The 10,374-nt window shown below is 42.7% G+C and overlaps 3 non-coding genes across 3 annotated transcripts; 1 reads left to right on the top strand and 2 right to left on the bottom strand.

Annotated features, from left to right (window-relative positions):
- Positions 1 to 67: 67 nt before the first annotated feature.
- Positions 68 to 139, bottom strand: TRNAP-AGG (transfer RNA proline (anticodon AGG)). The gene has a single exon. It is a non-coding gene; the product is annotated as a tRNA-Pro (tRNA).
- A 326-nt stretch (positions 140 to 465) lies between these two features.
- Positions 466 to 538, bottom strand: TRNAT-UGU (transfer RNA threonine (anticodon UGU)). Its single transcript has one exon. It is a non-coding gene; the product is annotated as a tRNA-Thr (tRNA).
- A 6,393-nt stretch (positions 539 to 6,931) lies between these two features.
- Positions 6,932 to 7,013, top strand: TRNAL-UAG (transfer RNA leucine (anticodon UAG)). The gene has a single exon. It is a non-coding gene; the product is annotated as a tRNA-Leu (tRNA).
- The last annotated feature ends 3,361 nt before the right edge of the window (positions 7,014 to 10,374 follow it).

Below are 10,374 nucleotides of genomic sequence, written 5' to 3'. Positions count from 1 at the left end.
CAGAGTAGAGAGAACAAAATGCGATAGCACATATATTTTAAATAAATTACCAGAAGCAAACAAAGGTGGGCTCGTCCGGGATTTGAACCCGGGACCTCTCGCACCCTAAGCGAGAATCATACCCCTAGACCAACGAGCCACAGTGAGATAGCCCATTAATTCCGCCTCAAGGCTCACGCACGTCACTAGGCCACGTCACTAGCCGTTTCTAAGACACAGGAGTTTGAGTGCCTTCTACCGGCAGAAATGCGTGTCGTTTCCCCAGCGAGCGCGTGCCTGACGCAGCGGAGGATTTATCAACTGTGATCGTGGGTCCAGACCAGGACAGCAGAGGGGGAGCTACGTCCACTTGGCCTGAAAGTCTTATGACGCGCTGCCGACGGCAGAGGAGATCTGCCAGAACAGCCGCACGGGTTCCCTCGCCCTGTGGCCACGGCTTAGGAGGCGGGGAAAAAAACGACCATCAGGCCCCAGCGAGATTTGAACTCGCGACCCCTGGTTTACAAGACCAGTGCTCTAACCCCTGAGCTATGGAGCCCTCTCGTGTATGCTGCGTCTCTATCTTCCCTGTTATAGTTGTTTTCAGTAAGATTACTGTGTTAAATGGCATTTTGATCCAAGCAAAAACTAAGGTATGCTGCAAAATTGAAATCTTTCTGTGTTCTGTCAACCACTCCAAAAGACTCTGCTTTGAGCAGAGTCACTACTAGACTGTCTTCTAGTCCCTTACCCTGATAGTCGGCTGAGACATTGCCTTCTGTGTCTCTGCTGCCCAGAAAGGATGCATATGCCAGAACTCCAGATACTTGGGCACTCGAGAGACCCACCTGAGAATAAAAAGGCGCATATAGAGGGTATCCGACAGGCAGGGACGTTATGGTGCACTCCCTTTTCTCATGTGGTGGTGAAATCCACAGAGAAGGTGGGAAGAGGTTTACCACACGGTTTTTTGTCTTTTCTGAATCCCAGAGCCCCTAACTCTTGCTTGTATGTTGGAATTATTGCCACTCAAAGGTTCACGGTTAAGAGCAAGCAGGGAAAAGAGGTGCTAGAGAGGAAAATTTTAATCTTTCCTTAAAGACATATGGATTTGCAGGTATCCTTGGTATGAATAATACAATCTTTTAAAGGGGATTTTGTTTTCACTTTTTAGAGATCCTGTTTTTATAAGCTAGTAAACAGGAACTAAAAATTTATTTAACTACAAAAAATCTTGTACTTATTTTTTACTGCAAATATAGCCATAGACTAGAACATTGCGGGGGGAAAGGACTGACTCATGCAAGCCCAAGAAGCGAACCACTTTTATTTAGTAAGATTTAGATTCTCTGACCATAGGCCTGCTCGTGTACTCACTAATTTTTAATGTCATTTGCCCAAGATCATTAAGTCTGCAAGAAATCTGAAAGTTACTGTGACCTTTAAATTCCATACCTAAATACTTAACAGACATCTCCTAAAAATAAGAACTAAGAATAAAAGCATAACTTCAGTACCATATCGGACCTAATTAACAACATTTATAATAACTCTGTAATTTGATAGTCCATATTTTCAAATTTCCCCAACTGGCTCCCTCCAATTTGTTTTTTAAAACTAGATTCAAACAATGTTTCTGGCTGCTTTTAGTTTTAATGAACCTTTAGTCTCTTTCCATTTGAAAATTCCCCTCCTTTCAGCCTTTCTTTCATAGTAGCTCTCTTATAAGTCTCACATTCTGCATGCTAAGTCACTCCAGCCATGTCCAACTCTTCAATCCCATGGACTGTAGCCTGCCAAGCTCCTCTGTCCATGGGATTCTCCAGGCAAGAATACTGGAGTGGATTCAATACTCTAACTGGATTCAGCCTATATATTTTTGTTAGGAGCACTACCTCACAGATTTTTAATACTCTAAGGAACCAAATAATTTTCCAGAACAGATTGTCTAGGCTGTAGACAAAATTAAATTTCTAAGTGTCCAAGCAGAAAAACGAGGTCAAATAAGATTATTTTATCTATTTGCATGAAAATGCATTGTGTGCCATTCAAGGAGCTTTTTTTTTCCTCCCACAAAAGAGACGTTCTTGATCTCCTTGGTTGAAGACCCTGGATTTTCAGGTTCACTGATCCTAAAGTACCTTAAAATGTCAAGAATTTATATAGAAAAGTAGGCACAATTAAGAGCATCCAATCAATTATTCATCTTAGCAGCATCCAAGTACATCTATGGATAGACAGACTGGTTTCTAAGGTACATAGACTATTTATCTAGAATATCAAGGAACAAGGCTTTGCAAAATTTTAGCAAAAAAAAAAAGTTGTACTAGCCTCAACTTAATGCTTTCTTAAATTTATTTTCTTTAGTTTCCCTAGATCTCTGACCCTTGGGAAATTGAGGCTACTTTCACTCTGGTGTATCAGTTACTGCTCGTGTTACCACCTAATGGTGGTGTGTATGTGGGTATTCATTCTTCTAGATTTATATTGTATGTTTTACAGAAAATATCTTCTTACACTCAACTGCAAGCTTGCTACAAGCAGGGATAATAACCTTATTTATTTTCTGCACAGATTTATTTGGTGGATGTGGGGTGGGTTGTAATGTACCTTGAACACCAAAAGAAGATTCTATTCCTCAGTTTCACAGTGCTTCTTGGTCCGTGTTCTCCATTACCGAATCCAAAGTGCCTAAATCCATTATAATTACTCTTATGTGTTCATCGAGAAGCTGCCCGCTGAGTACTTGGATACTCTGGAACTGGAGTCAGAAGCTGGGCAAGGTAGTAGAGAAATCAAAGAAGAAAATCAAGTGTACATCAGATTTTATCTTCTTAAACCCAAAGCATGCCTGCCAAGTCTCTCCAGTTGTGTTCGACTCTTTCCAACCCTATGGACTGTATCCCACCCAGCTCCTCTGTCCATGGGATTCTCACTGGAATGGGTTGCCATGCCTTCCTCCAGGGGATCTTTCCAAAACCCAAAGTAGCCAGACTATTACAATATTTTGTAGTGACTGAGTTGGCGGTGGGGGGTGGAGGAGAAGGAGGTTATTGCTACCAGCAGGATGAATAAAAACAAAGAAAAAGGAATGCCTCATAAATTTCTTCCTTCCCTTAGGCTGACCATGTTCAGGGTTACATTTCTTTTCACCTGAAGCTTGCAGAGGCAATCAATCTGGTGAGATTGTTCCCTTTTGTCCCACCTCTTCCATCAACTTCAGTAAACGTTATAAAGTCAAATACAAATTTAAAATAAGAGGCTTAATTCTTCCTATTGAAAATAAGGGGAAAGATTTTCTTTCCCTTCTCTCCTTTTTCTTTAGAAGTTCTTTTATTTAAAAGTTAGTTATTTTAGAAAAGTTGCAAGTGTAAATACATCACAGTATTTTGTATTACTCTGATGGTCAATGTATTAAACACACGAGACCATGAAAAAGCTACTAAATATTTAACTAGGGGCTCAATAAATCCTGAAAAGACTATCTGATACATCCATCAAAAGGAACATATTATTTACCAGTATTTAATTTTTAGTAAGATTTTTGTGGGCTTCCCTGGTGGCTCAGATGGTAAAGGATCTGCCTGCAGTGCGGGAGACCAGGGTTTGATCTCCTGGAGAAAAGAATGGCTACCCACTCCAGAATTCTTGCTTGGAGAATTCTATGGACAGAGGAGCTTGGTGGTCATAAAGAACTTTTAGTGAGATTTTTAGAGCACATGCAGATGGGAGCCTAGCCAGTAATCAGATGGCTCTCTACTGGAGCTAGGGTGAGAGACTTACATTGCCATGTAGTGCAAGTCTGGTGGGAACTTTAAAATGCCCTAAATAGAGAAGACAACAGTTGAAGCATAGATTGGAAAATAGAGTACTTGTAACAATTCTCTAACTTTGGGGGAACTTATTAGGATTCCAATTCATGGGCCTGAGATTCCTAATAAGTTACCAGGAGATGCTGATGCTGCTGGGTTCTTAGACTATACCTTGAGCATCAAGGCCTTAAAGTAAATCTTCCATTTGTGTATAAATTTTCATCATTTAGGCTATTGACAAGGTATGGATAGCAGGAAATCCAAGGTTAAATTCTCCTGTAATGTTGCAGAATGTTAGAGCCTAAAATACTAGTTAATACTAGCCTAAAATACTAAGATCCTTTCAACACTGAAAACTGAAGGAATAGTTATGTGCCAGACAAACATCACACTTATCTCTATCAGGCATCTTTCCAAAGGGCTTCAGATACTGGTCAATCAAGTATTTGGCAAGGCTGGCATTCCACTAGGAAAGCTAAGACTTCTGACTTCAGGTCTCTGTAAGTCTAACAGATGATCCACTTCTATGAGGAACAGATCAAAAGACTTCTCTCATAGAAGAATCCAGTGAGTTTAAGGCAAATAATGAGTGCTCCAGCGATAACTGGTGACTGAATAGGGGAGGCCGTGCACACTGGTTAGTAAAGGAAAGTTAGAATGGCATGTGAGACTGTGGTATTTTGTCCTGATAAGAAAATGCTTTGAAGCTTGTCAATTTGTGGAGCCTGAATCTGCAGTCCCATAGAATCAAAGGGACCTCTGCTATATTGATCAAGTTCTTTCTTATTAACTAGTTCCTCTCACTGCCCTGACCTAGAACTAAAAAACAAATAAATAATCAAGGGTTCAGGTCACTTCCATCTTATGAGAATCTCTGTACTTTTTTTGGAATCCATATTTTTAAAAAGAAGAAAAACATTTACAGAAGCTGTGGTTTATTTAAATGTGTATGTTTACCAAATTAGCACTGAGACCTAAATATGATCTCACTTAATCTTCTAATCAAAAGCCTCAATATGAGATTTCCCAGGACCAATCCATAGACCCTGAGTTTCTCACCTGGTTCACTACTAGACAAAATAGTTCGATAAATATGTTCAACACTTGTTCTCTCTTCCTCCCATCCATCCCTATATCCTTTCAGGTAGTAAAGAAACCCAGGCCTTTTCTGTCTTTCAAACTGATGCTTCCTTGTCTTATGCACAAAGTTTATTGCACACGATTTCTAGGTTCTCTCCAATTTGAGATGAGCATCAGTCTTCCCACTGCTTGTGACCTGTTGCAAAGAAGCGTGTACTACTCAAGGCAATAAGGTCACACACACTTTTTGCTGAAGGTCCTCAAAAAGTGTGGAAACACGAACTGAAGTTTCTTGAAAGTTGTCCACTTCAGCCAAAAGGGGCTGGAGACAGGTCCTTGAGCTCCTCCATCTCCAGTGATGTGGAGCATAGAAGCCACACCTCTGCCGATTCCGCTAGATTCGCTGGCCTTTGCTTCTCACCATCTCCGAGAGACGGCCACGCTCGTGACTCCAGTACCTTCTGGAGAGAAAGAGGACTCGGTGGGAACCCACGAGTTGACACCCAGTTTTACCCTGGGAGCTCAGATTGCCTGTCAACTGGGAGCAGAGAGAGGGAACGAGAGAGCGGAAAAGAGCGATCAGGAAGCGTCTAACCCGGTGTGGGAGAGGGAGGAGATGAGGTGGGGGGTGGAGGGGACTTGACCCAGAGGGCACCCGGATTGGCGGCAGTAGGGAGCTGATGGGGAGTGCGAGGACAGCCCGCCTCTGGCCTTGAACTCTTCCTAAAGTGGCCCCAGCTTTTCCCACCTCCTGCTTCCCGGTCTTGGTTCTACGTTCATCCGGGGTCCCCTGAGCCCTATTTCCAATCAGCCTTTTTAGAAGTTCTTTTGTGTTCCTCGCTCCCCACCCCACCCCGCTTCCTGGCATCGAAGATGGGAACCAGCGAGACCTTCGTCCCAAGAAATTACAGAGAAGAACAATTTTGCCTCTGTCGATGGGCATGAGTTTGAGTAAACTCCGGAAGTTGGTGATGGACAGGGAGGCCTGGCGTGCTGTGATTCCTGGGGTCGCAAATAGTCGGACAGGACTGAGCGACTGAACTGAACTGAAGCACGCCTGACCTGACCCCGACTCCTCAGGCCACCGGGATAGGACCTCGGAGAGCTCTTGGGCAAGGGTAGGCAAGAGCAGGGTGTGGTTTTTTGGAGTGGTGGAGGCGGGGAGTAAGAGGAAGTTAGGAAACTTTAATTAGACTCTAGGAGAGTTTCTGCATCCTGAGACCCAGAAATGGCCAATCAGAAGCAGCAATGAATAAGGTGACTTGTAATCCAGGGCTTACCGCGGAGCACAGATCGTTAACAGGTACGCGATTCCACTTGGGCGCTGAAGATCCCTGGCTGGGAGCACTTCTGAAACTTTTTCTTCCCCTCTACGCCATTCGAAAGAAACGATCTGAAGCTTGGTGGCTCCGGAACCCCCATGGAAACCCGGACACAGCCCTCCCCGCTGTGGGAAAGTTCTTGGATGTAACCTCCCTCTGGGAGTCACCCATTCCCTCTGTAAGGGAAATTGTTCAGAGGCTACAGTAGTGCGCGTGTGCGTGGGTCTACCCCAGAATGCTACTTTCAGGAAAAGTAGACCAATCTCTCTCTCTGACCGAACCTGCAGGGAATGCGACCAAGGATTTTCCTGTCTATCGGCGACAGGCTTGGAGATCTGTCAACGGAAGCGAACCTCTTGCTTGATCTGATCTCCGACCTCATTCTCTCTGTGACTTTCACAGCCATAGACCAACGACCCAACAGAGGAGAGTTTCTTAGTCTTCTGAAATCACTTGCAATAAGTCGCCAGTGAGATTTCCCCGCTCCTTTCTGCGTGGAATTGCCTCGGTTAAAGAAAAGGTCTTTCAAGGAAATTTGCGCTAATAATCATTGACCACTTTCTAGTTCACTTCTCAGACCTGTGAGAATACAATGATTTCTCCTCTCTCCGAGTTTTCTCGGGTCCTTAGGGATAAATGAAAACACTGAGGGAAATTCCACTATCTCAAGAAAATTCAAAATTATGAGCACGTGTACTGTAGTAAACAGCTCGGGGATGAGGTTTCCTCCGAGCTTGTGGTAGTGTGGCCGAGCGGTCTAAGGCGCTGGATTTAGGCTCCAGTCTCTTCGGGGGCGTGGGTTCGAATCCCACCACTGCCAAAGGTGTGTTTTAGTAAAGCTGTAAATCAGAATTAGTATAACTCAAGCTGAATCTACGGAAATCTTTCGCAAGAATTTCCAGAAAACCTTTCAATCCTGCTCGAAAATTATTTCAAATCAAGTTAGCTAGGTTTCTTCTCAACATCTCCTGCTCAAACTATTTTGCACCTCATCTTTGCTTGTATCTAAGCTTTTGTATTCTCACAACAGGGAACTCTTTCTGTCCTCCTCTTATAAAATCCATGCTCACACTGAATCATTCTCATGACCTGGCTTAGGCACCATCTGGCAGGAAAGACTTCCTAGATAGTGCCCCATAGCCCCCATCAGCCCTGGTTTGGGAGCCAACACTGGTTTAGGAGTTGCAGCTTTGTGCTCAGGAAATAACCCACACAGACTTGATTTGGTTTTAGTCACATTACTCTTGTAACTGAAGATGATGAATGAATGCATCCATGCAGAAAGCCATTTCCTTCCAGGCTTCCAGCTCTCACTCAGGCATTATTGCCTTAGAGTTGGGGCAGGGCAGGTAAATGGTTCTTTTGAATTTGACTTTGCAGGAGGGTTTTTGATTCCAAAACTCTTAAAAGCTGATTTTTGGCTGACTCTGGGTGTTAAGCCCAGTGGAGTGTTCTGTGAATGTTGGCTTAGCCACTGCTTTGCCCCTTCTAAATGAATTCAGTTACCTTGGAGACTGTCCTGGTCTCTGAATCACCCAACTGCAATGCCTGTTTAGAACCTAACTCAGTGTGGGGAAGTGGAAGGGATACACTCAGGGTCTATTTAGCGGTGCCCTATCAGAATGGTTGTCCCATTGCCCTTCTCAGCCCTTTCAGCCCCTGTTATCCCACAGGCTGTACAGCTCTCTCAAAGAGGTACAGTATTTCCCTGCAGTGCCCTGAGGAATGAAAGTTACAGAGCAGAGAAGGAGGACTCTGCACAGGAACCAAGGTCTTGGGATTTTTTGTGACACATTGATTGTGCCTTCCTTTTTATGTCATTCTCTCTACTCAATCAAAATTATCTTCTGTGTCCTCACAGGTCATCTCCTGTTTCACTTTGATGACTCCTCCAGATCAGTTCCTTTCCTTTTTATCCACCTCTCACTAAAAAAAATCTTAAGACGCCTATGTTCTTCACACACACACACAAACACACACACACAAAATGATTATATTTTTGTGCTTTGTGAAGAGGGAAAAAATCCTCTAAAATCTTCAGTTTACAGTTTACTCTTGGTGTTGCATATTCTATGGGTTTTGACAAAATGAACAATGATAATATATCCACCATCATTAAAGTATCATAGAGACTAATTTCACAGGCCTAAAAATCCTCAGTGCTTCCCCAATGCATTCCTCCCTCCCCTATAACCTCTGACAACCACTGACCCTTTTAGCATCTCCATAGTTTTGCATTTTCCTGAATGTTGAATATTTGTTGTCGTTGTTGTTGTTTAGTCGCTAAGTGGTGTCGGACTGTTTGTGACCCCCATGGACTGTAGCCCGCCAGGCTCCTCCATCCATGGGATTCTCAGGCATGAATACTGGAGTGGGTTGCCATTTCCTTCTCCAGTTGAATATTTGGAATCATACAGTATGTAGCCTTTTCAGATTGGCTTCTTCCATTTAATACACATTTAAAGTTCTTCCATACCATTTCATGGTTTGATGTCTCATTTCTTCCTGGTGCTGAATAGTATTCGATTGTATGGATGTACCACAGTTTTATTTATTTACCTATTGAAGGACATCTTTACTGTTTCCTAGTTTTGAAAATTATACATATATAAAGCTGCTATAAACTTTCATGGGCAAGTTTTTGTGTGGACATCAGTTTTCAACTCATTTGAGTAAGTACCTAGGAATGTGATTCCTGGGTTGTATGGAAAGAGTACATTTAGTTTTGTAAGAAACTGTCCAAATGTCTTCCACTGCAGCACAGTGTATTTTTAAACATCATTTGTAAGGTTAAACCTTCGGTTTTTAAAAAATGTCATTTATATATGTAGCATATTTTGGAAAAAAAATACTTAAAGTATACAAAACACAATTTACCCACAGATAAACATCTTTTGCTGTATTTCCTTTGTTCCAAAAATGAATGATAAATTTATAGGAGTAGGAAAAGAATACTTGATGAAACACCATGTCTGTTGTATGTGTTTTTTTTTTTTTTTTAAACACAGTGTTTTTTTAAGATTCCTGATTTATAAGGCCCAATTGTACTACTCCAGAAAGTAGTGACAATTTTAGGAGAAAGTCTTTGTCACTGTATCCTGGCCAGCACTAAACAGCAAACACTGTGTAATTTGGTGGTGAAACAAAATCCGCTAGTTTGTATTAGTATTTCTTTCTTATTATTGAGAGAACATTCCCACATGCATATTTTGCTTTTTGCATTGCTTATTCTCGACATTGTTTCTTCACACTCTTTTGAAGGACAGATATTTCTACAGTATTTCTCTTTAAACTCTGAATTGCTTAGCATAAATTATTCATGGTAAGGGAAAATTGTAGGGCTGGGGGAAGGGGTTGAGGGATATTACCCAATATTCAGTTAAGACTTGCTGGCCTTCAAGATTAGGAGAAGCCATTCAAATCTAAATGGGGTACCGTTATTTCATGCTGCTGCTGCTGCTGCTAACTCGCTTCACTTGTGTCCGACTCTATGCGACCCATGGACAGCAGCCCACCAGGCTCCTCTGTCCCTGGGATTCTCCAGGCAAGAACACTGGAGTGGGTTGCCATTTCCTTCTCCAGTGCATGCATGCATGCTAAGTCGTTTCAGTCGTGCCCGACTCTGTGCGACCCCACGGACAGCAGTCCACCAGGCTCCTCTGTCCACTGAATCCTCTAGGCAAGAATACTGGAGTGGATTGCCATTTCCTTCTCCAATCGTTATTTCATATCTCCTCAGTAAACCGAATCACCTATAATTCATGATCACCGAGAGGACATATAACATTAAGTTTTATGGTCGGCAAAAAGTTGCCGACTTTTTGTTGCCTGAAAATCGAATTAAATATTCCACAGTTGTTGATTTAGGAGATAAAATCTAGTGGAATAGGAAACTGCAACGAAAGGTTAAACATTTTCTCTCGGCGGAATCGAACCAGGGATCCAAGGATAACGGAAGCGTAATTACTGCTGCAGTCCTCCGCTCTACCAGCTGAGCTACCAAAGGTTGCATCTAACGCGACAAAGTGTCGATTACTGAGCATATAGTAACTGAGCCATACAGTACTGAGCCAGTGAGTGGCCTAGCTTTTTGTATTTGAAGTTCGGGCTTAAACCGGAGGTCAAGAAATCTCCAGAGAGTTAAATCTAGGGTAAACTGAATCCTGGAGTAGCCTGGGGCA

This window comes from Muntiacus reevesi, chromosome 7 (assembly GCF_963930625.1).
Source record: "Muntiacus reevesi chromosome 7, mMunRee1.1, whole genome shotgun sequence".
NCBI lineage: Eukaryota > Metazoa > Chordata > Mammalia > Artiodactyla > Cervidae > Muntiacus > Muntiacus reevesi.
The sequence above is the reverse complement of the archived record's forward strand: the minus strand, read 5'-3'. Positions and strand labels throughout refer to the sequence as shown.